This window comes from Anabrus simplex, chromosome 5 (assembly GCF_040414725.1).
Source record: "Anabrus simplex isolate iqAnaSimp1 chromosome 5, ASM4041472v1, whole genome shotgun sequence".
NCBI lineage: Eukaryota > Metazoa > Arthropoda > Insecta > Orthoptera > Tettigoniidae > Anabrus > Anabrus simplex.
Window position 1 is genome coordinate 301182821 of NC_090269.1, and position 24742 is coordinate 301207562.

Consider the following 24742-nt stretch of genomic DNA (forward strand, 5'->3'; position numbering starts at 1 on the left):
CCCACTATCGGCAGCCCTGAAAATGGTTTTCCGTGGTTTCCCATTTTCACACCAGGCAAATGCTGGGGCTGTACCTTAATTAAGGCCACGGCCGCTTCCTTCCAACTCCTAGGCCTTTCCTATCCCATCGTCGCCATAAGACCTATCTGTGTCGGTGCGACGTAAAGCCCATAGCAAGAAAAAAAATATTTTAGAAGACAGGATACAGTACATACAGTAGTGGAACAAGAAACATAACTCCGTTAACATCTTTGGAAAAAATCTATTAGTCTCTTCTGTTTGTTACTGTTAACCTTTCCTCCCTTCACGCTGAAACTTCTCGACAAGACCACGCAGCCGAGATTCGTAAATGGAGCTTGTCATCCGCGACTTCGGGGGTTGCTTTCGTACATGACACGTGGTTAATTTACACGCGAGAAACAGCGAGGCTTCGCCGATTTTCTGAACACTAGAAGTTCCTGTCATATTAGCTCCCAGCATCACTGTAACCCTTCTTTACTTGTTAACTGTTCCTCACAAACCACAAATGCCGTATTGCACAGTTAATGTTGCACAAAACTCGAGTTACTGAGGGGGGAAATGTTTGCTTCGAGAAATCGAGAAATTCGCGTGACCAAACTTCCAGTTATAGAGAAATAAATACACATGAAGAATAGGACAAACGGCCTGGAAATTTACGTTACTTCGCGATACTGAAAATTCGAGTTATGGAGGTTCGAGATATCGATGTTTGATTGTATTTTCAATTCATTTCTTTATTTATTCTTCTATTTACAGTATTACATTTACATTACCATTCTAGACTGTTATGCCTCTCCCTGCCCAGTCTACAAGCCTCTGTGAATGAACTAAGCGTCCCCACAATCCTCTACTGTATGTGTAACTATCTCTGCGACCTCGCCTAATTCGATACCTTTTGCCTTTAGTAATTCAAAACTGAGTTTAATCATCGGCACCTTGATCTTCCTCTGCCCTTCTTACTCTCCGTCGCCGTTTCTATCATTCTCCGAGGAGTAGGAACCATATCATTTTCTATTACCTCACACGACCCCCACCACCGAAGCTGGTTCATGTGGATATTCATTCATTCATTGAGTTCCTAACTTGGGCCTTAATCTCCTCATTTCGAGTACCCTCCTGCAATTATTTCCGTCTGCTTGTACCAACAATTATTTTCGCCATTTTCATGTCTGTTACTTCCAAGCCATGAACAAGATATGTTAAGTACACCCAGCTTTTATCACGTGCAGCAAAGTCAATATATTTATACATACAGTATGTGGCTATGTTATTCGTACAGGATTCAGTTTCTTACCAAGTCTCGTATATTCACATTAACGATGGAAAAACTGAAATAAGACGTACATTACGGGTGAAAACATGGTTTGACAATGATAATTCGTTAGTCAAAACGGTATCTACTTATTTACGTAGAGGCAGGAAAATTCGATATGAATGTGCCGGCATCGACAAACAGGTGTACCAGTTGTATTCGTTTCTTTGCAATGTACGGAAAAGTCTCAGTGACGGCATACGGCTAGTCAAGTGTGTTAGTCTCCTTGCTAGTGTATCTGTGGTGGGCATGGTGGTGGTGGTGGTGATTATTGTTTTAAGAGGAAGTATATATAACACTAATCGGAGAGAAAAAAATGGAAGGGGTCCGACACTTCGAAAAATGAAGGTATCGGCCAAAGGAAGACAAGGGCCACGAAGGGCGTGAAAATGAAAGACTCCCTAGCCCTCGGAAATCTAATAGCGTCGGGGTCGGAAAAGAACAAGAGTTGACTAAGGGATGTCGGATAGGATAGATGAAAGTGAGGAGCCAGGCACAACTAAGTGGAAACAATGCCAGGACTCAGATAAGGGCTCCGTGGTCGCCAACCCACGCTCCAAAGTTCAGAGTCCCTGGAGCCCCTTTTAGTCGCCTCTTACGACAGGCAGGGGATACCGTGGGTGTTATTCTACCGCCCCCTCCCACAGGGGGATGCTGGACATGGGTAGGAGTGCAGAGTTGAGTACGGAGCTTTAGGACACTGTATTTAAAATGGCACTTAAAGGATTTTCATTACGAAATATTGGACGGCTGGTCAATAGAACACATTCTACGGTGCAATATGTGGTTGATAAATTTAAATACAAAGGCTCTTTTAGCAACACGCCAAGGAAACCCAGGAGAAAGTGTTTAAGTGGAAAGAAAGAACGGTTTGTTGTTTGGCTGATAAAGTCAGATTCAAATTAAGTGCACCAGTAGCCTATTGAGGCAACGAACTGGAAAGAAGATCAGCAACTCCACCATCAGTCGGATCCCGTATCGGCATGAGCACTATGGAAGACTCCCTCGGAAAAGGCTATACGTAAGTAGAAAAAAAAAAAAAAAAAAAAAAAACAGACGGGTTAGACTGACATTCGCTAAGGAGCATATAAATAAGGAGAACGAATTCTGGAATGATGTTATCTAGTCTGATGAGACAAAAATAACCTTTTCGGGTCAGATGGCATCCATAGAATATGGACAAAAATTGGTAAGAACATTGATGTGGCAAATACACTCTCAACTGTAAAATACGGTGGTGGGTCTGTAATGCTTTAGGGCTGTATGTCAGCCAAAGGTGTGGGTAACATACATTTCATTAACGGAATAATGAACAAGGAGGATTATAATGTAATCCTGAGTCCAAACGTGAAGGAGAGTGCCGAAAAAATGGAGATGCTCCAGCATGATGATTTCCCAAAACACACTGCTGACATTAATAAGACATGGTTGATCTGGAACATTCCTAAGCAGCTTAAAACACCTCCCCAGACTTCGGATTTAAATCCCATCGAACATCTTTGGGCTACGTTGAAGAGGAATATCCGTAGGCAACGTCTGCGTACGGCGGAGGAACTTAAAAGTGTGATTCTTCAGGAATTGCAGAAAATCAGCCCGGATATGTGAAAAAAGTTAGTGTACTGTATATTCTATGCGGCGAAGATGTCGGGCAGTTATAAAGGCTAGGGGACATTTCACTAGATACTAACATATTCCAGGAACCCTTTATTTTTGTTTATTTACTTGTACGAATAGGAAAGATACCAGATTATGTGCGCGCTTTTCTTTTTTAGAACCTGTATGTTTTGTTAACATGGTTGCAAACAGATATACAATAGCTGATATATGTTTCCTGAAGGCTTTGTTGAATATATGTTCTGTGAATAAAATCCTTTTCAGTTTATTATTTTCTGGCAGTGCGTTGAGGTACTAAAGCAAACAGCTCGTACGAATAGCATATATATACATATATACAAAGAAGTACAAAGCAAACACTGTACCAAGAAATACACACATCTTTCATTACCTCTCTTCTCTTGCACCGAGTGAGTTGGCCGCGCGGTTAGGGTCCTGTACCTGTGAGCTTGTATTCGGGAGTTGGTGGGTTTGAATCCTACTGTCGGATACTCTGAATGTAGTTTTCCGTGGTTTCCCACTTTAACACTAAGAAAATGCTGAAGCTGTACCTTAACCAAGGGCACCTTCCCAACCTCTCCCTTTTCCATCCTTACGTCACCGAAAATATTCAATGTGTTAGTGCGACGTTAAACCACCAGAAAAAAACAACAACACTAACATTGTCTTGAAGTGCTAATGGTATGGCCTACGTGTCACTTAAGAATATTGACACTAGCAGTGACGTAGTGATAGGATACGTAGTAGGATACAAAATTTCGAAGAGTAGGCTATAATTCCTCACCGTGGGTACTTTAAAATGCCGATATTCAGTCACTTCCAAAGTCTTCCCCTTGGGCGGTTATACACTTTCGCTAGTTTTGCTAAAACATTTGGAAGTACTGTTGGAAACAATGTTTTGTAATCTCCCGCAATGTCTCCTACGTTTCTGCTTTCACTCCTTTTGCCGATCCAAAATGACGAGTTTCCTTCCTGAAAGGAGATAAAATCACAGGGCAACTGGTTCGGTGAATAGGTAAGACTTGAAAAACAGAAGTTGTCCTCGATGAGAAACTCTGGGACCAGTAGGAGTCATCTGCTCACACGCGCGAACATGTTAAGATACCTTTCTGACAGAAATGAATTAGACTTTTTTAATTTCGTGTGGCATTTTCTAGCTGAGTGCAGCCCTTGTAACGCAGACCCTCCGATGAGAGTGGGCGGCATCTGCCATGTATAGATAACTGAGTGTTGTTGTAGTGGAGGATAGTGTTATGTGTGGTGTGTGAGTTGCAGGGATGTTGGGGACAGCACAAACACCCAGTCCTCGAGCCAAGGAAATTAACCATTTAAGGTCAAAATCTTCGACCCGGCTGGGAATCGAACCCGGGACCCTCCGGACCAAAAGCCAGCGCGCTAACGAATTAGCCACGGAGCCGGACATGAATTAGATGTAACAAGTGCATCTATTGAATCTCATTTTAGTTTTTTAAGTTTTGTTTTTTTCCTATTTGCTTTACGTCGCATCGACCCAGATAGGTCTTATGGCGACAATGGGATAGGAAAGGCCTAGGAACAGGAAGGAAGCGGCCGTGGCCTTAAGTAAGGTACGGCCCCAGCATTTGCCTGGTGTGAAAATGGGAAATCACGGGAAACCATCTTCAAGGGTGCCGACAGTGGGGTTCGAACCCACTATCTCCCGGATGCAAGCTCACAGCTGCGAGCCCCTAACCGCACGGCCGACCCGCCCGGTCCTCATTTTAGTGGCTGCTTGTCAAATCCTGTGAAACTCGGCCGTCTGACGCACCTTGTCCACTTGGACATGGTTGTCCTCCACGAGCTGCTGGTAGTCCGAAATGGACTGCGAGAGGTCCCCGAGGACCGCTTCGTCATCTAGAGCTGACTCCCAGTCCATAGGCTCCACAGGCGCGGTAGGAATGCTGCCGATATTCTACTGCAGACTTCTTGGCTTACTCGTTTCCTCATGAATGAATATCTACAAGTTGTTTCCAGGCTTTCGGCCGGGCCAGGAATGGAATGAATGAAACCCCCATCTAACGGGGAGGATATGAATTGTGCCGGCTAACGAAACCTTTCGCGCTCCTCTGGGGAAACGATTAATGACAGATGAAATGATATTGCAGAGTGTTGCTGGAATGAAAGATGACAGGGAAAATCGGAGTACCTGGAGAAAAACCTGTCCCACCTCCGCTTTGTCCAGTACAAATCTCACATGGAGTGACCGGGATTTGAACTACAGAACCCAGAGGTGAGAGACTGGCGCGCTGCAGCCTGAGCCGCTGAGGCTCCCGTTTCCTCATATTTCCCTCTATCCACCTGAATGTGTTTTCGGCAGTAGACCGAAGATATTTAGATATTCTGCAAATTTAGTTCAGTTTTAAACTTTCCAACAGACCTGTCTCGAAGTTATGGTGAGCAGTGGCAGCTAGTATGGTAGTTCGAGACAAATGTAACAGACCACTTGCAATAACTCAGCACGACGGAGCCGCGAGATATCTACTAAATTTATTAAGTCGCGACAATCGTGATTTCAACACAAAATATAAGAACGCCTCCACCACTCAGTATGACGTCACCGATTACTGAAACTAATTTCAAAGAATATTTTCATACTTCACCATTCGAACTGTATATTAACAGTGCAACGTTCCCGGGAGACGCTCCAATTTCTACGTGGGGTACAGTACACGAACGAAACAAAATACGTATTCTACGTCATAAATCACTATTTTCTTTCTTTTCACGGGGAATACAAGGAGGTAATCATACCCTCTTAATTCTAGTCAGAAGACAAAAAAAAAAAAAAAAGAAAGCGAAAAGTCGGCCTCTAAAACCTAGTGCATTTGGAGTCGGAAGGCAACAAAATTTGACCAAGGAAGGCCCATAGGAAAGATGAAAGTGAAGAGACTGGACCAAGTAAGTGGAGGCAATGTCAGACTCAACTAGAGCCAGGCTGAGTGGCTCAGACGGTTGAGGCCCTTGTTTTCTGAACCTAACTTGGCAGGTTCGATCCTGGCTCACCGAGGTGGTAGTTGAAGGGGCTCAAATACGTCAGCCTCGTGTCGCTAGATTTACTGGCACGTAAAAGAACTCTTGCAGGACAAAATTCAGGCACCTCGGTGTCTCCGAAAACCGTCAAAAAATAGCTAGAGGGACGCAAAAACATTATTATTATTATTATTATTATTATTATTATTATTATTATTATTATTATTATTATTATTATTATTGTCCGCCTCTGTGGTGTAGTGGTTAGCGTGATTAGCTGCCACCCCCGGAGGCCCGGGTTCGATTCCCGGCTCTGCCACGAAATTTGAAAAGTGGTACGAGGGCTGGAACGGGGTCCACTCAGCCTCGGGAGGTCAACTGAGTAGAGGTGGGTTCGATTCCCAACTCAGCCATCCTGGAAGTGGTTTTCCGTGGTTTTCCACTTCTCCTACAGGCGAATGCCGGGATGGTACCTAACTTAAGGCCACGGCCGCTTCCTTCCCTCTTCCTTGCCTATCCCTTCCAATCTTCCCATCCCTCCACAAGGCCCCTGTTCAGCATAGCAGGTGAGGCCGCCTGGGCGAGGTACTGGTCATACTCCCCAGTTGTATCCCCCGACCAAGAGTCTGAAGCTCCAGGACACTGCCCTTGAGGCGGTAGAGGTGGGATCCCTCGCTCAGTCCGAGGGAAAAACCGAACCTGGAGGGTAAACAGATGATGATGATGATGATGATGATTATTATTATTATTATTATTATTATTGTTATTATTATTATTGTGTATGTATGTTCAGTCTAAACATACATGACTAAACATACATACATACATACATACATACATACATACATACATACATACATACATACATACATGTTCAGTCCTCAGCATGAAGGCTGGTTGGATCCTCAACAGCTCCGTCATCAGCTGTCATAGGTGGCCTAGGCATCACTGAAGAGGCGTATCAGGGAAATGAGGAGTGAGGTAGTTTCCCGTTGCTTTCCTCACCGAGCCAGAAGTTGCTATTACATATCACTCTGCCAAGCCCACTGAAATGCATGCAATAACCGACCCTATGAGCAACATTTTCATATCAATCATAGGAGAGATTGGCTGCATAAGGAATGGCATTACTAGCATCGTCCATACCTCAGTCACTTTCATAAGGTCAAAGACAAGGATAAGACAGATCAATGAAAGTAACAAAATTGCTCTAGCCTATACCAGAAGACTTAGTGCATTGCAAACACTAGGTCCCGCCAGCAGAGGCCAATTATTATTATTATTATTATTATTATTATTATTATTATTATTATTATTATTATTATTATTATTATTATTATTACTATTATTATTATTATTACTCAACTAGAGGCCCTGTGGTCACTAGCCCACATTCTCAAGTTGAGAGCTTCTAGAGATACTTCTTGCGCCAGGCACGGAATACTACGGATGTATTCTATTCCCCACGCAATGAAGTCGGGATTCGTATTGCAGTTAATAGCGAATTGCAGTTAATAAAAATGAAAAAAATAACCTTGTATCATAAACCATACCTTACCGGGCGAGTTTGGCCGTGCGGTTAGGGGCGCGCAGCTGTGAGTTTGCATCCAGGAGATAGTGGGCTCGTATCCCACTGTCGGCAGCCCTGAAGATAGTTTTCCGTGGTTTCCCATTTTCACACCAGGAAAATGCTGGGGCTGTACCTTAACTAAGGCCACGGCCGATGCCTTCCCACTCCTAGGCCTACCCCATCCCATCGTCGCCATAAGACCTATCTGTGTCGGTGCGACGTAAAGCACATTGTAAAAAATTAAAGAAACATACATTTTTGTAGGTACTATTCGTATTCCACCCTTGGAGCAATCCCAGCCAGCTTCTCAGGGTTAATTCGATTCGTTTTTACGTGAATTCCGAAGGAGGAAAGCGGATGCCGATGTGCCGTCTACAACGTTCCCTAACTATCATTCACTCTGATGATCGTCTCCATCCGTCCTACGTGTGGGTTAATTTAATGTACTCGAAAACTTGTCATCTTAATACTATCGCCTCTTATACTATCGTAGAATTCAGAAAAGGACACCTCAAGATAACTTTAAACTTAGAATTATTTATTAAACAAAAATATTTCGGAAGAGAAAAATAAAGTTAATATGGATTATCAAACTCAGAACTGGTTAATAAATCAATGTCTCTTACATTAAATTCATTAGTAATGATCATCTCCATCCAGTCTCTCTCACTTATTTACATTGAAATTGCACTGAAATTAGCTATAGTCTCTGTTATGTTTAACGTTAATCAGTTATAATAATGGATTTATACCCTCTTCTCTTAAGAAAAAGGTAAAATAATGTACACAAAAATTTTCTCAACTCGTAACATTTCAATATCTGACCTATCTCTGTTCACAGCTCACTAATATGTCACTTCATGGCTTAATTTCTTTCCTTTGGATTTGTGGTGTTATCTCATGCTCGTGCATGGTTTCACAAGCCGCAGGATATAAGATAACTTTCCATTTATTTCAGCTCAAAATACGCTGACAATATCTAAATCGAATCCATCATCTATCATGATATCTTAGAATTAGCATTCATGTGCACAACACATGTATAAAGTATCATCTAACATGTAATAAATCTGAATAGAATAATATCTCGCGAAAGACAACTAATGTTATGGGCAGTTCATTTCTGAAGACATATTGACCTTCGCCTAATTTTAATCCAGTGCCGGATTAAGATGTTTGGGGGCCCTGGGCTATTTAAAAATGTGGGGCCCCTTTTTCGTAACATCACGCAAGACTAGCATACTGAAGTCGTTATAGAACTACTTTCACTTTAATTGATGAATAGTGAAGTGTTGAAATAGACTACATTTTTCTCTATTTTTCATGTTAATATTTCATGTCAAAACATATTTTACATTTGTCTCATCATCACTATCAAATCGGCATACAAAACAGAACTTACAACGATCTCATTTTCATTATCTTATTGGCATTACATGAATTTAAAATCTAAAATTTAAAACTAAATCAACATGTAAAAAACTAGCACATGTGGTATTATGAGATAACAAAGGACATTGTAGTATTATGACTTGTACTACTTGTTTACAAGTCAAAATACTACAATGTCCTTCGATATATCATTAGCAAACTCATTCCTGCCTGCAGTAAAGTATCGATAATCCGAATGTCGATCAATAGAAATATCGGCTAACAGAAAGTGTCCCCGTCAGCAAATTCAAATATCTGCGTTATGTATATCCGCAAGTGCTGTGACAGAGTGTTTTCTCCTTCCTACGTCAGCAGCCTCGCATTCAAAAATACAGAAATGTCGTTAAAATGTATTGTAATTGTAATCTAGGTCCATTTCACCCAACTGTAAATCTTTTCGTCCAAAGCTTACCTATTTTTTACTCCGACGTAGTTAACAATACTGCCGTTGCCATCAGTGGCGCATGAATCTTTGCTTGTGGCAGGTATTGAAATGGAATGAACGATTGTACAGTTCGCAATGACGTCTAAAGGAACACAGGTCATTTTTTGTTTTTCCGATAAATTTAAAATAGACTAGTTAAAGATGGTGTTGGCGGATCAGGATTAGTTCAGGAATTTGGAGCTAGAAGAACACAGTAACGAACATTTAAATGAAGAGTGATACCTATTCGAAAATTATAAGTGCATTTGACAGTAAGGACGGAAGCTTGAAACAGAAAAACTTTGAAAATGTTCAGTATCACTGCATTGCTCTTATGGCGTAGGAGCAGACTTTTTCGCAAATGATCGGCTGCCCGAAAACTCACTTATCTGATCGTTCCCATTCCTGAATTCTTTCGGATAATCGATGCTGTACTGAACTGACCTAATTGGTAGTTGAATAACTTTTACATTAAAAATGTCCTTTCCTTGCCTTCAGATTTTCAAATGACTGTAAAACATCATCGAATGACAACTCATTTGTTATGTCATGTTCTAAAGACATGATAGTCAAACCGTCCAGTCTTGGTTGAAGCATGGTTGACCGCAATTTATTTTTGATTAGTGCCAGTTTAGAGAAAGAAAGCTTTGCTTCGCAATTGGTTATTGGAATTACCAAATACAATTTAAATGTCATAAATACATTTGGAAATACACTAATCAAATCATTTTCGTATATGTATGTAGCCATCTCTTGGCAAGTAACTACATCTACACTTTTAACGAAATCATAGAAATGTTTAATTTCTAGTTTCAAAGATTCATCAAGATCATCTCGGAAAAAACGTAAACAGTTATTAAGAGAAGTTTCATATACAGTAAATGAAGCCTTACAGTCTACAAGAAACTGGAACAATGACTGAAATGTTCTGTAAGACTGAAGACGATTAGTAAGTCCACCATATAAACTATCAATTATCACCAAAAATGTTTCTACTTCAAATTCTTTTCTTCCTTTCAAAGTAGTTTCGTTAAGGGCATTACCATCAGAATATCTCTTCTTTGATTGTCTTTCAGATGTGTGCTCAAAACCTGTGAGATATTTTTCACATAACCTTTTAGCTTCCTCTTCATATTTGTCAAAATTACCTCTTTCATTGATTGTGAATGTAACCAGAGACTCCAGAAGTTTAGAACCTGTTAACAAGTCTAGTGTAGGTTTCTTTAAACTCACACTAACTTTATCAAATCTTTCCAAAATTTCATGCCAAAAGACACACATAAAAGCCGATTCAAATTTCGTGAACATATTTTTCAATGATTTTGCTTCTCTCCCGGACTCATGTTTTTCTTCAGCATTCTCACATATAATATCTAATACACACAGAATATTGTCACATTCATATACATGCACGGAGGTGGAGCAGCAGGCCTTTATGTATAATTTTAGGTTCGGCCAAGGGCCGGGGCCCCTTGGCACGCGGGGCCCGGGGCAGCAGCCCCTTTAGTCCCCCCACTTAATCCGGCCCTGTTTTAATCACTTACAGTAAGCCTGGCTCGCTGCATAACCTTTATTTGTGCCTTGGTCTGCTTATAAGAATACAGCCGTCTACCTCAAGTTCTATCTTACTGGTTCCAAGTCTAATAAATTGCTTGTTCTAAGAGGGATATGCTTTTATTCAATGACTGTGGCCTATCTTCCTAATTCTTACACGTTAACATACGTTTTATTAACTCTACAGCATCTGGTTACTCGATAATCCTCATAAATTCGCAACTCAAAGCTCCTGTGATCCTTATTTGCGTCATTCATTCCATTAAATATTCGATACATTCCATTTCTTGCTTCAACTCGACAAAGAATACCTTTATATTTACTCTTTCATTCATTTCCTTCGCGTAACACATTACTATCGTAAATCATCTATCTCCATTCTTATTTCTTGCAATCTATGCCTCTTCTTAATATTAATAACCTCTCTTGACGCATAAATACCTTCTTATATACATAAACATTCTCAACTGGATCCTTAGCTCGCCAATACACCGTAACCTTTCTTTTCTCTGATGTTTTAATATCACATAACCTTCCTTGACAGAACAACGTATTTTCTATATATGCGTTCTGAATCACATTGCTTACAATCATATGACATTGCTACATGGAATATAATTCACTTCCAACCTATATTTATATTAAGAACTACAGCATTGGTTATGGCCATATAAATGGTCTTCAAACTAAGGTCAGGGAAGATGCCCCTCAAGCATTATTTGTACATTGTTTTGCACACCGATTAAGTCTAGTGGTAAAGCAAATTATTACTAACATATCAGAGTGCCGTAATTTTGTTGCGAGTCTTGATGGTATTCCTTCATTTTTTCATTCATCAGCCAAAAAAACTTTCGTCGCTGATTCAGTAATTGCGAAACGAATACCATCTGGTGTGGATACACGTTGGTCGTCACATGTGAAACTTTCGAACGTGCTTGTCGAGGAGTGAGAGGGATTGAAAGACATTTTTGAAAGACTTATGTACGATCCTCAGTCAGACGAAAAAAACATTCGTCAATCAGAGGGGTTGTTTAATAATTTTAATAGCTTCCAGTTCACACTTTTATCAATAGTATTCAATGACATTTTTGAGCTTGCTAATATATTATTTATCGTGCTCAAAAGAAGTCTCTAGGCGTTTACTTCTGCCTCTCAAAAATAAGCACCACAGTGCAACTGATACTAGGTAAAAGGAATGAAGAAAGATTTAAAACCTACTTTCATACGGCTGAGAAGAAAACCAAAACTGAACTAAAAAGACATTCTAGTTTAAAAACAGAAAGTGATTTTTTTCTAAAGTATCGCGTGCTTTATTTTCAGCTACTGGATTTATTCTCCGTAGAATCTGATACAAGGTTCCAAGATATGCAGAAGCTCCAATTTATTTGCTTAGGAGATAGCTCCAAATTTGATGAATTTTCTAAAATTATCCCTCTTGATGCTCTAGAGAACTTAAAAATCTCTTATCCCACAATATTTGACACACACAAGTTAAGAAATGAACTTCAGTACATCTATTCCGATTCTACCTACAAAGATACCAGTTTGGAGGAAATAATTCTGTCGCTCAATAAAAAATGAACTCAAGGACGTGTTCAAAGAAGCGTATCAATTATTTTGTTTAATACGTACCATACCGTCTACCAGATCCTCAGTAGAAAGAAGCTTTTCGTGTCTTAAGCGGATAAAGGAATTCAACATCCCAGGAGAGGCTGCTGACTTTGCTGGCAACCATATCCCTGGAGAAGTCACTGCTGAACGACTTGATGGATACAATGCCCTTTTACGATGACATTATTGCCAAGTTCCCTGCTTCGAAGGACCGAAAAATAGATTTAACGTACAAGCAATAGACATTACCGAATGTGAGTAATATTTGTTTTTTAGTTAATTTTATAAGCCGCCTCTGTGGTGTAGTGGTTAGCGTTATTAGCTGCCACCCCCGGAGGTCCGGGTTCGATTCCCGGCTCTGCCACGAAATTTGAAAAGTGGTACGAGGGCTGGAACGGGGTCCACTCAGCCTCGGGAGGTCAACTGAGTAGCGGTGGGTTCGATTACCACCTCAGCCATCCTCGAAGTGGTTTTCCGTGGTTTCCCACTTCACCTCCAGGCGAATGCCGGGATGGTACCTAACTTAAGGCCACGGCCGCTTCCTTCCCTCATCCTTGCCAATCCCTTCCAATCTTCCCATCCCCCTACAAGGCCCCTGTTCACCATAGCAGGTGAGGCCGCCTGGGCGAGGTACTGGTCATACTCCCCGGTTGTATCCCCGACCGAGAGTCTGAAGCTCCAGGACACTGCCCTTGAGGCGGTAGAGGTGGGATCCCTCGCTGAGTCCGAGGGAAAAACCGAACCTGGAGGGTAAACAGATGATGATGATGATGATGATGATGAGTTAATTTTATAGTCACATTGTGCTTTTTAAAGTAAGTGAATTAAAATTATACAGCTCATTTTTGTAGCCCAATATCTTCCCAAAACATCACCCCGATACCTTATTTCCTCCTATCTAGATTATCCAACACACCTATTCAAAATGTACACGTTTACTGCACACGCGCGAGTTGGGCTGCACTACAATTATACCCCACGAGCTGCCACTAGCCTCAGGAGTCAACCAGCACCACGACACACACCCAACCCCATCCCCAACAGAAACACAGGCCATAACCACGTCCCCTCACCCCTCACTCACAACACTCTGCTTTAATTGCCTAAAACTGGACCATCATGCAGTAAGCTAAAAGAAAAAAACAACCCACCAACTGCAACAGGTGTGGCGGTCCACATCACCACGCCGAGAGCAAGGTGCCTCGGGGGCCAGACAAGATGCGCGAACAGCCAAGGCATTCACGCAGTCTCGTTTCCTGGCGGGGCTCTTAATAGTATGATCCATTCATAATCATTGACCAGTTTACGTAACGTATAGACATGATAGACTGGGCCACCATAGCTTAATTGGTAGAGCAACCGACGCGAAATCGGGAGGTTGTGTGTTCGGATCCCACTGGTGTCCGGCTGGCCACTTTTGTGTCCGCCTCTGTGGTGTAGTGGTTAACGTGATTAGCAGTCACCCCCGGAGGTCCGGGTTCGATTCCCGGCTCTGCCACGAAATTTGAAAAGTGGTACGAGGGCTGGAACGGGGTCCACTCAGCCTCGGGAGGTCAACTGAGTAGAGGTGGGTTCGATTCCCACCTGGAAGCCATCCTGGAAGTGGTTTTCAGTGGTTTCCCACTTCTCCTCCAGGCAAATGCCGGGATGTTACCTAACTTAAGGCCACGGCCGCTTCCTTCCCTCTTCCTTGTCTATCCCTTCCAATCTTCCCATCCCCCCACAAGGCCCCTGTTCAGCATAGCAGGTGAGGCCGCCTGGACGAGGTACTGGTCATTCTCCCCAGTTGTATCCCCCGACCAAGAGTCTGAAGCTCCAGGACACTGCCCTTGAGGCGGTAGAGGTGGGATCCCTCGCTGAGTCCGAGGGAAAAACCGACCCTGGAAGGTAAACAGATGATGAATGGATGGATGAATGAATAGACATGATGGAACTGTGATTTGATAGAATCTGTGTGTATATTATTATCTTATTTAGGTATGTTCTAGTGTTTTCATAAATGTATATGTTGTGTTCGACAGGCTGAAAGAAATGTTATAAGAAAAATATAGTGACGTAACATTATTAACAAAGATTACAAAATACAATTTTCAAACTGTCTAGCCAAGGTGGTAAAAACGTACCTGGTTCACCTGGAAGAATGCGAGTTCGATTTTCCGTTGTGTAGTCACGATATTTAGAAAAACAACGACTATTTCTAGGTTGGGTTTGATCCTGGGGTACCACCAGATTACTTTTGTGAGCAGAGGTGGTAGAGACTAAAATAACTACTCCATCACCCCTAGAGCTGTGGGTAGGAACACCTTCTATTACCTTCATGTTGTACAGACTTCATGTGATTTAATAAACTAGCATTCTGCTATTCAACGAGCCTCCGTGGCTCAGACGGCAGCGCGTCGGCCTCTTACCTCTGGATACCATGGTTCAAATCCCGGTCACTCCATGTAAGATTTGTGCTGGACAAAGCGGAGGCGGGACAGGTTTTTCTCCGGGTACTCCGGTTTTCCCTATTATCTTTCATTCCAGCAACACTCTCCATTATCATTTCATAGCATTTATCACTCATTAATAAATCACCTTGGGAGTGGCGACCCTATTGTAACAGTAACAGCCTATATATGTTTCATTCATTACATCCCTTACCCGGTCAACGACTGGAAAACAGGCTGTAGGTTTTCATTTTCTGCTATTAAATGACTTGACTTCTTTATTTTCTTGATGGAATTAAACGTCAAATATTAACGTATAACTGTTAGGTTCTTCAGTCTGCAGGAACTACCTGAAAATTTTAATTTAGTTGTTTTTATCGGCTATAATTTTGTTACCATAGGCCTATGTTTTATTTTCATATGGTTTATACATTTATTTATTCAAAATTCAAAATTTTACCAAGAAAGTTGACCGTGCGGTTGCTCTGTAAGCTTGCATTCGGGAGGTAGTAGGTTCGAACACCATTGTCGGCAGCCTCGAAGATGGTTTTTCCGTGGTTTTCCATTTTAACACCAGACAAATGCTGGGGCTGCACCTTAATTAAGGCCACGACCGCTTCCTTCCCACTCTTAGTCCTTTCTTATCCCATCGTCGCCATAAGACCTGTCTGTGTCGATGCGACGTAAATCCAACTGTTAAAAAAACAAAATAGCATATCTGAACATGTCAGCGATCTGGGTATAGTTTGTAGGTGAGTTGTGGGAGTTTTGATACGAGTGCGAGATTATCTAGTGCAGAAGAGGAGAGAGTTCAGGTTTCACAGTAGGCCTACAACAAGGTAGTATATTGATTAACGATTACAAGTCGCGGGTGACACGCATACATCGATCGAGTGGGCCAGGGTAGTCAAGACATACACAGGAGTAGGCTACCTAAGGAACAGCACGTCTCCGTCATATATTCATTAACCATGTTCCGGACTCCGCGAACGACCCCCCTGGTAGCGTGCTAACGACGTTAGATAACATTACTGCTCCGAGGGTTTATGGGGAGGGTAAATATCAAGTAAACCAACGAAGACGGCGTTTTATTTGTTATCTTAGGCGGTTAGAAACATCTTAGCGATTGTTTACCTCATGGTTCAACTGACCAATCCGGTATATAATCACGAACTTTAACCAATCAACAGCTGTATTTCGCGGGAAAGTTATCATTTTAGAATTTTGCAACTATGTCACTTGTTAAAATAAAAATTCTCATTAGCGCACTCAAATCACTCAAGCATCTTTAGAGGTTCTTTGCTTTAATCACGCTTTAATTGTCTTTAATAATACATTTACATAACTGTATTATTCTGATGAAGCCGACAGCCGACATATTTGCAGAATGACGCCAAACAGTTTAAGTGTAAAAATAAAGGTGATGGTGGTGGTAATTATTGTTTTCAGAGGAAGTACAACTCGACAATCATCCTCTATATAACACTAATCAGAGAGAAAAATGGCAGGGATCTGACACTTCGAAAAATGAAGGTATCGGCCAAAGGAAGACAAAAGTCATGACGGTCGGGAAAATGAAAGACTCCCTAGGCCTCGAATGCTCTAATACCGTCGAGGTCGGAAAAGAACAAGAGTTGATCAAGGGAAGTCGGATAGGATGGATTAAAATGAGGAGCCTGGCACAAGTGAGTGGAAGCAATGCCAGGAATCAGCTCAGGGCCCCATGGTTGCCAATCCACGCTGCTGCTGCTGCTGCTGCTGCTGCTGCTGCTGCTGCTGCTGCTGCTGCTCCTGCCCCCCCCCCAAGTTCAGAGCCCTTGGGGCACCTTTCAGTCGCTTCTTACGACAGGCAGGGGATACTGTGGGTGTTATTCTACCACCCGCACCCACAGGGTGATGTAAAAATTAAACAGTACATTTCCGCGCTAAAAGTTTTGTTCTCTAGATCATGAATAAGCATGTATCGGATTTCTTTTATATTTGTGTATTTTTATTATCATTACTTATTTAATATTGTATTTATTCGCTAATATATATATATAAGTTATATGTAAATCACGGATATGTTTTGGGACTTAGGAGACGAGAGAGTGACTACAGATTCTTTGGTTGTTTCCCTCTTAGTAGCCTCTTGCGACATGCAGGGGGCACAGGTAAAGAATTCATCCTTTCACTCCATCCACAGGGGATATGAAGAGTTCCCATAAATCGAAATAAATAAATAAATAAATAAATAAATAAATAAATAAATAAATAAATAAATAAATAAATAAATAAATACATTTCTCTTCCTTCTACAGTGTTCGAAATTTTAATTCATGTTTTCCCGTTATAATTATTCGCCATTGCTTTGTTTATAGCCTCTATAGGTCTAATACGTCCAACATCAACATCTTCCCGTCTACCAAAATGGCGTCGTTCTTCCGTCCATATGACGTACATTGGTTGCCTGGCCACGGTGTCGATTTTTTGTCGACGCAAAACTGTCGACGCTAAATTGCTTGCGCTAATTCCAGGTAGGCCCCCAGTCCAAAAACATATCCATGTTAATTAACAGTCACAAGAAATACTCTCTAGCAACTACGCCTGATCCTCGCCCTTCGGAACATAGAAACAGTGAGTCTTCTTTTAAATATCGCAGGGATGAAAATCTCTACAGCCGCAGTGATATAGGTGGGTATTATCTCTTTGTAGAAAGTTCTGAAAAGGATGTAGGCCGCATTCATCCGATGGCTATTCGTAAATTGCTGTACCAACACCACCTAGCTTTGAAATCAGATATAACTAACATCAAACTGCTTGGCAGCAATAGAATAAGAATCGCAAAAAGAAAAAGCAGCGACCTCTAACAATCTCATTAGTTCCAACATTCTTCAGCAAAATCATTTCGAAGTGTATATCCCGAACTTTTTCATTCCTTCGTGGCGATGACGTAACTTTAACAAAACAGGAAATAACAACAGACATTGAAAGAGAGTTCCTGTTATTCATGTGAAGCGCTTCACGAGAAGAAACGATAGGACTATAAAGTCTCCTATTGTACTGCCGGCGTGTTTACTGAAGTTCAAATCACAGTGTTTACCATCAAATATTATGATATTGGGGACACGCTATCCAGAGGATATTGATGTTTTTCCAGGAATACAGTGTGGACAGATTCCATTAGTGAGCTTCACGATGTAGAAGTCAAGGACGTTGTGCTAGATGCGGAGACCCACATGCGAAAGACATATACTACTGTACGTATTGGTTGAATTCCGCGCTGTATTCATTGTCAAGACTCTCGTCAACAAAAGATAGAACTTGCCCAGCTTTCAAACAGTAGGAAAAGAGTAAGCATGCACAGGGGTAGGGCCTAGAACCCATCAACACCTTCAAATAAGGAGTATTTATGACGAGACACTTCGTATAAACAAGTTGCGAATAATGCCCATTCGACTTTCCAACTCTCACCCCTACTGCCGGTACTTCAACACAAATGATGGGCTCAACGTCACAATATTAATGTCAATACAGAGCGCCGCACTCAAGCAGTACTTTTACAAGCCAAGAACATACAGGAATCGCCCTGGCTCAGCCTTTGGATCTCCACTTCTACCTCGATATAATATGTTGTAACCAAGGTTGAGATTTACAAAACACAACTTTATTATTCGCTTCAAATGCAAAATACACTATTTACACAAATAAAAATGAAATTTAACTTGAAGCAAAATGAATTAGGAATCTTGAGAAAGAGTCTATCTTCTGTACACTATATACAAGTTTACAGTATTTACATCCACTTCTATCTCGAAAAGATAGTCCTTGATATATGAAAAGTCGATAGTCGAAAACTATCAGAAGTACTGACATAAATGTTTTGGAAAGTCCTTCCTTGCTGAGTTCATAAAAGCAAGTTCAATGTAGGAAGAATTCTTACTTAGCGAAACTAAGGGAGCTTGCATTAATTAAGGAAATATGACGGTATGTAATAGTATGACTGGATATGGGCAGCGGAAGAGGAGCGGTGACCAGAGGTGAGACCTCGTACTGCCAGAAATTCAGTCCACCTGGTCGAAGCACATTTTCAAGAGGAGTAGCCTCCGTGCTCGACGTAGGGTGTATTCTGGAGCTGGACACCGGGGCAAGTGGGCTTCTGGACAGCTGCTGCTGCTTGAGAGTTTTCATTCCCCGCCCGAAGGACGGGGCGGGCCCCCTAGATCGTGTCGCGATCTCTCGGGCCAAGGGGAGCGACGATAACTGTGAGGAGCAAGGAATGAGTGAGATGGGAGAAGCGATGTGACAAATTTAAGGAGGTGGGCTACGGATATGCGAATTTTAGGGGATTTTCGCTAGGATTGAAATTTAGAGAAGATTGTGAGGATAGCATTGAAAGGTGAGGAGATGCAAGGACGTAGTGAGATTATGAAGGGAAGATATTAAGTACCGGATGAGATGGAGTGGCGGAGGTGGATAAGGAAAGAAGCTATATGGGTGAGGAGGTGGACTGACAGATTGACTAGGTGAGAAGTTGACTGCCTGGGGGCGGCGGGGAGAATTGTTGGTGGGTTGTCTGACAGGATTAGGGGGAGAGATGGACGGTTCTACTCGATGACGTTGGCCATATATGTAAGCTCCGTGGTCAATGAGGTGTTGAACATCTGTGGCGCTCGGGACATGGATGCGTACCATGAATGTTGGCCCTGTTGCATTCTTGATGCGGAAGACTCGGCGGACTGGGATGTCTTTAGCTTGTAGTTGCTGAAATATGGTCCTTTCGGAGAGAGCCGGGTCCACTCCACGGATGACACAGCTGGACATTCTGTGAGAAGTTGTTGGTGGCTGCGAGGGCGATGATGTTGCGGAGGCTGCTGTTCTGGGTGAAGCTGGCGAAGGCGGTGCGTCGACTGTGGTATTCGTTGTTCCAGGAAATACATAGGGATGTGAAGGGAAGGGCGAAGTGAGGAGTGAAGAGGTCATTAGTGAAGGTGGGTGGCATGGGACAACTGTTGTAACAGCGATCTGGGAAGTACGGAGGGTAGATGTTGAAGTGGTCGAGGTGACCGTGGTGGTCGTGGTGGTGTAGGTGGTGGTAATGGGAGTGATGTAGAAATTTGACGAAGTCTGTAGTTGTGGTGGTTTCTGTGATGGCGTAGTTGTAGGCTCGGCTGTGGTATAGGCAGTTGGCTGGGCTGACGTAGTTGTTGCTGGAATTTCTTCTACTCGATGGAGCTTGCCTTGGATATAAACGCCATTATCAACAGCATTCCAGAAGTCAGCTGCAGATGGAGTATAGAGTAGCACATCAGTTGATGGTCCTGGGCCAGCGGAAGATCGTATGGCATGGTGGATGCCAATCGCACGGAGTTCTGCTTCAATTTCTTCTTCGGGGATAGCTGGATTGACATTCCTGGCGAGACAGATATACAGAGTGGGGAGGCCGACTTCCATCTTGGTGTCAGCCTGATATGCTTTTTTGGGTTCGGCGAGGCAGCAAAGTTAGAGTTGGTGAGCCACCAGGCCGAAGAAAAAGTAATTGGAGATGCGCAGAGTATAAGGCAGTCAAGTTTCGAGTTGCGCGAGAAGGATCTTCTGGACAGGCTGGGAGTTCCTCTTTATAGTACACACACGACTGTTCAGGCACGCGCACTGAGGGCTGCGCGCCGAGGCTAGAAGAATGACACCAGGCGCGCGTGTAGCTGGCTGGCGGAGCGAGAAGGGAGCGCCGGACATACAACACCCTCCCCTCCTAAATACGCCGGTACGGCGTGAAACGGCGGCGGCGCTGGCGGCGGCTGCGATGCTGGGCCGGAGCTGCTGATGTCTCTGTTGGATAGTCCGGAGCTGGGACCGGGCGGAGTGGCGCTGTCTCGTCCTGAAAGGAACCCATGGTTATTAAATGGTCTAAAGCTCGTTCAGCAATAGATTTATCTGGCTGAGCAATAGAATCAATAGCTGGACATGGGCGGTAGCGCAGACGTATCTGGTCTTGATGGCGGCAGATACGTTTCTCCGTAGTCTGTATTTCGTAGAGACGATGACCCAAAGATCTGCAGATGACTCCAGGTATCCAGAGTGGGTTTGACCTGAATGTCCGGGTGTAGACCTTGTCGTTGACTGAGAACTTCGTTGGTGAGGTCTGAGACTGGGCCGGAAGAGGCTGCAACAGAGAAAGTAAAGTTCCGTGAGGTCGTCCATGGAGCTTCTGTGCAGGAGTGATATTATCAGCGCCGGGCAGAGTTCTGTAGTTGCTTAAGAGTTGGAGCAATGCTTGGTCTTTAGTTAAGCCTGAAGAGACAGCTTTTTTCATACTTCTCTTAAATGTTTGTACAAAGCGTTCAGCTTCACCATTAGATTGAGGGTGAAAAGGCGGTGCTAGGATATGACGAATGCCATTATATGTACAAAATTTCTTAAAAGCAGTAGCTGTAAATTGAGGTCCGTTGTCCGAAATGAGTACTTGAGGTAAGCCTTCTGTAGTAAATATTTTCTGTAGAGCACGAATGGTAGCTTCGGTCGTAGTAGTCGAATGCATATCCACTACATATGGAAAGTGCGATAGTGAATCGATGACTATTAACCACATGGAATTGAGGAAAGGACCTGCGAAATCGATGTGAACTCGTTCCCATGGAGTAGTAGCAGGAGGCCATGAAGCTAGATCAGAAGACGGGGCGTTCTGATTCAGTTGACATTGTTCACAATGACGGATGAGCTTTTCGATGGCGGCATCAATACCGGGCCAGTAGCAGTGTTGACGTGCTAGTTGCTTCGTTCGGGATATACCCCAATGGCTTTGGTGTAATAATTCGAGAACTTGTTTCTGTAGGCTAAGTGGGATAACCACTCGGAAGATGGTGCCTGCTTCTAGGAGTACGACTCCAGCACGAGTCGTGAGACTATGCTGCATACGATGATAAGGTGCAAGGTGGGCGGGAAGATTGCTCTGAAGAGGCCAACCGTTGCGGATGTAAGTACGCACAGTAGCAAGGGTACTGTCCTTATCCGTAGCTTTAGCTATGCAGGTAGCATCAATAGGAAAACTGGAGACAGTATCTTCAAGTTCTATGTCCAACTGAAGACATTCAGATTCTTGAGAATCGAAGGCAGTATCAGGACCAACTGGTAAGCGTGAGAGGGCATCAGCATTACAATGCTGGGATGTGGCTCGATAGACAATCTGATAGGAATAATCAGAAAGGAACATGGACCATCTTTGAAGCTTTCTGAGGGAATTCTCAGGGATCTTATTACCAGGATGGAATAAGTGTACTAGAGGCTTATGATCAGTAATGATCAGGAAATGGTTGCCATAGAGATATTCATTGAAACGGCGAATACCAAAGATGATGGCTAAAGCTTCTTTCTCTATCTGTGAGTATCGACGTTGATGGTCATTAAGTGTTTTCGAAGCGAAAGCGATGGGGCGTTCCCGTCCATGACGATCCTTCTGGGAGAGAACGGCACCGACACCGTAGTCTGAAGCGTCAGTAGCTAGCGTGATGAGCTTGTCGGGCTGAAAATGAGTGAGTTGTATAGCTTGAATTAAGGCGTTGTTGATGGTTTTCCATGCCTGTTGGCATTGCTGAGTCCATTGAAATTTAACACATTTTTTACGTAGAGCGTTTAATGGAGCTGCTACTGTAGCGAAGCGGGGAATGAACTTATTATAGTAGTTCGCTTTGCCTATGAAGGACTGAAGCTGCTTGAGGTTCTGAGGTGCTGGCATGTTGACGATAGCTGAGACATTCTGTGCACTAGGGCGAATTCCAGTCTTATCAAGGATATGTCCCAGGTAGTGAACTTGAGGCTGAAAGAATGTACATTTAGCGAGATTCGCTCGTAGGCCATTGTCTTTCAATTTCTGGAGAAGGAGGCGTAGATTGTGTAGATGTTCCTGATGATCTTTTCCAGTAACAATAATATCATCCAGGTAGTTAGCACAACCGGGAATGGAGGCAGTGAGTTGAGCTAAATAGCGCTGAAAAATAGCCGCGGAGGATGAAACGCCGAATGGGAGCCGCTGGAGCTGGAGCAGTCCGAGAGGAGTGTTGAGTGTTAGAAATTTCTTAGAGTCTTCGTCTAAAAGTAGCTGGAGATATGCTTCTTTAAGATCAACTCGAGAGAAGAATTGTCCACCAGCGAGACGACGGAATAAGTCTTCTGGACGTGGAATAGGAAAGATATCTGTGTCGAGTTGTGCGTTGACTGTAGATCGAAAATCGCCACAAAGTCGAACATTACCATCAGGTTTCTAGATTACCACTAGTGGAGTAGCCCATTGACTAGAAGTAACTGGGACCACAATTCCAGTTTGTATCCATCTTTCTAATTCTTTCGTGACCGGGTCTTGAAGTGCTAGGGGTACTGGACGTGCTTTGAGGAAGCGAGGCTTAGCTCCGGATTTCAGCTGTATGTGAGCTGTATAGTCTTTTGCTGTTCCGAGCTGAGAGTCGAAGACTTCAGGAAACTGCTTTAGGAGATCGGTAACGTCAGAAGTAGGATGCAATGTAGATACAACGTTAATGTTGTCATATATCTGGAAACCAAATAAGTTAAATAGATCCATGCCCATAATGTTGGATGCAGTGTAGTTGTTAACTACGAGAAGAGGAATGGCCTTCTGAATTCCTTTATAACTAGCCTGAAGCTGGATTTGACCTTTAATGTCAATTTTCCTTTTGTTAAACGTCACAAGCTGGATGTCAGCTGGAGAGCATGAAGGGGAACCTAAGTCATGGTAGGTAGCCAGGTTAATAATAGAGACAGGTGATCCAGTGTCTAATTGAAAATCGACAGATCGAGTAGAGAATGAGAGAGGAACGATGATCTTGTGAGAATTCCTTGTGGGAAGAATAAGATTGATCTGATCAACTTCCATGTCTTGGCGGGGCTGTATATGCTTCGGGCGTGCTGCAGGAGTCTTAGCAGGGCGGAGCGAACTCCGACATATAGTCTTAATGTGTCCAAGTTTATTACATCGTTCACAAGTGGCTTTGAAAAAACGACAGTCACGACGTTCATGATGCTTGAAACAGCCTCGGCAGGAAGGCAGGAGTTTCGAGGTGCTTTTAGAATTGGGCTTCCTTGTAGCATTGCGAGAGGGAACCTGGCGAGAATGCTTGGTAGAGAGCGCCTTATCTGGACGGTTCACTGTAGCAGAGGACTTGCGGGCCTGAGTCGAGACTTGAGCAACCTCGTGTGGAGAAGCTATGGCTGCGGCAGTCTTAGTAGTAAGCTTTAAACCGTAGCAATACGCTGGACGTCTTCTAAAGAAGGGTTACTCTGCTTGACAGCGTCAAAACGTATCTTGTCCTCAGGAGTATGTAAAATTACCATGTCCCGAATGAGAGAATCAGTGTAGGGTGAACCACAACCGTCCTTGGAGCATATGAACTGGCAGGGTTTAGCTAGACCACGCAATTCAGTTATCCATTCAGTATGTGTCTGATGGGGTTGCTTTCTGCTCTGAAAAAATTTATAGCGAGCAGCCACTATGTGAGGAGCTTTGGCATAATGTTCAGTGAGACGGGCCAGGAGCTGTGCGAATGGTACCTCAGAAAGGTTTTCTTCTGGACCTAATTTACGTAGTAATTCACACGTAGCATTGCCAACCGAACTAAGGAATAGTGCGCGGCGGCGTTGATCATCTGTGACAGAATGGCAGATGAAATGCTGTTGTAAGCGTGCTAAATAAACTGACCATTCTTCCTTAGCCGGATCAAAAGCAGAGAACGGAGGAATAGCTGATGGCTGTGTAGAGACAGAAATAGCTTGAATAGCCTGAATTAATGCTGCCTGTTGTT

General features: G+C 43.0%; 1 protein-coding gene across 1 annotated transcript in view; it reads left to right on the top strand.

The window, feature by feature from the left end:
* The window catches only part of LOC136874853 (uncharacterized), a 189243-nt gene that overhangs the window by 50955 nt on the left and 113546 nt on the right, over positions 1-24742 (top strand). The gene's annotated exons all lie outside the window — the stretch shown is intronic.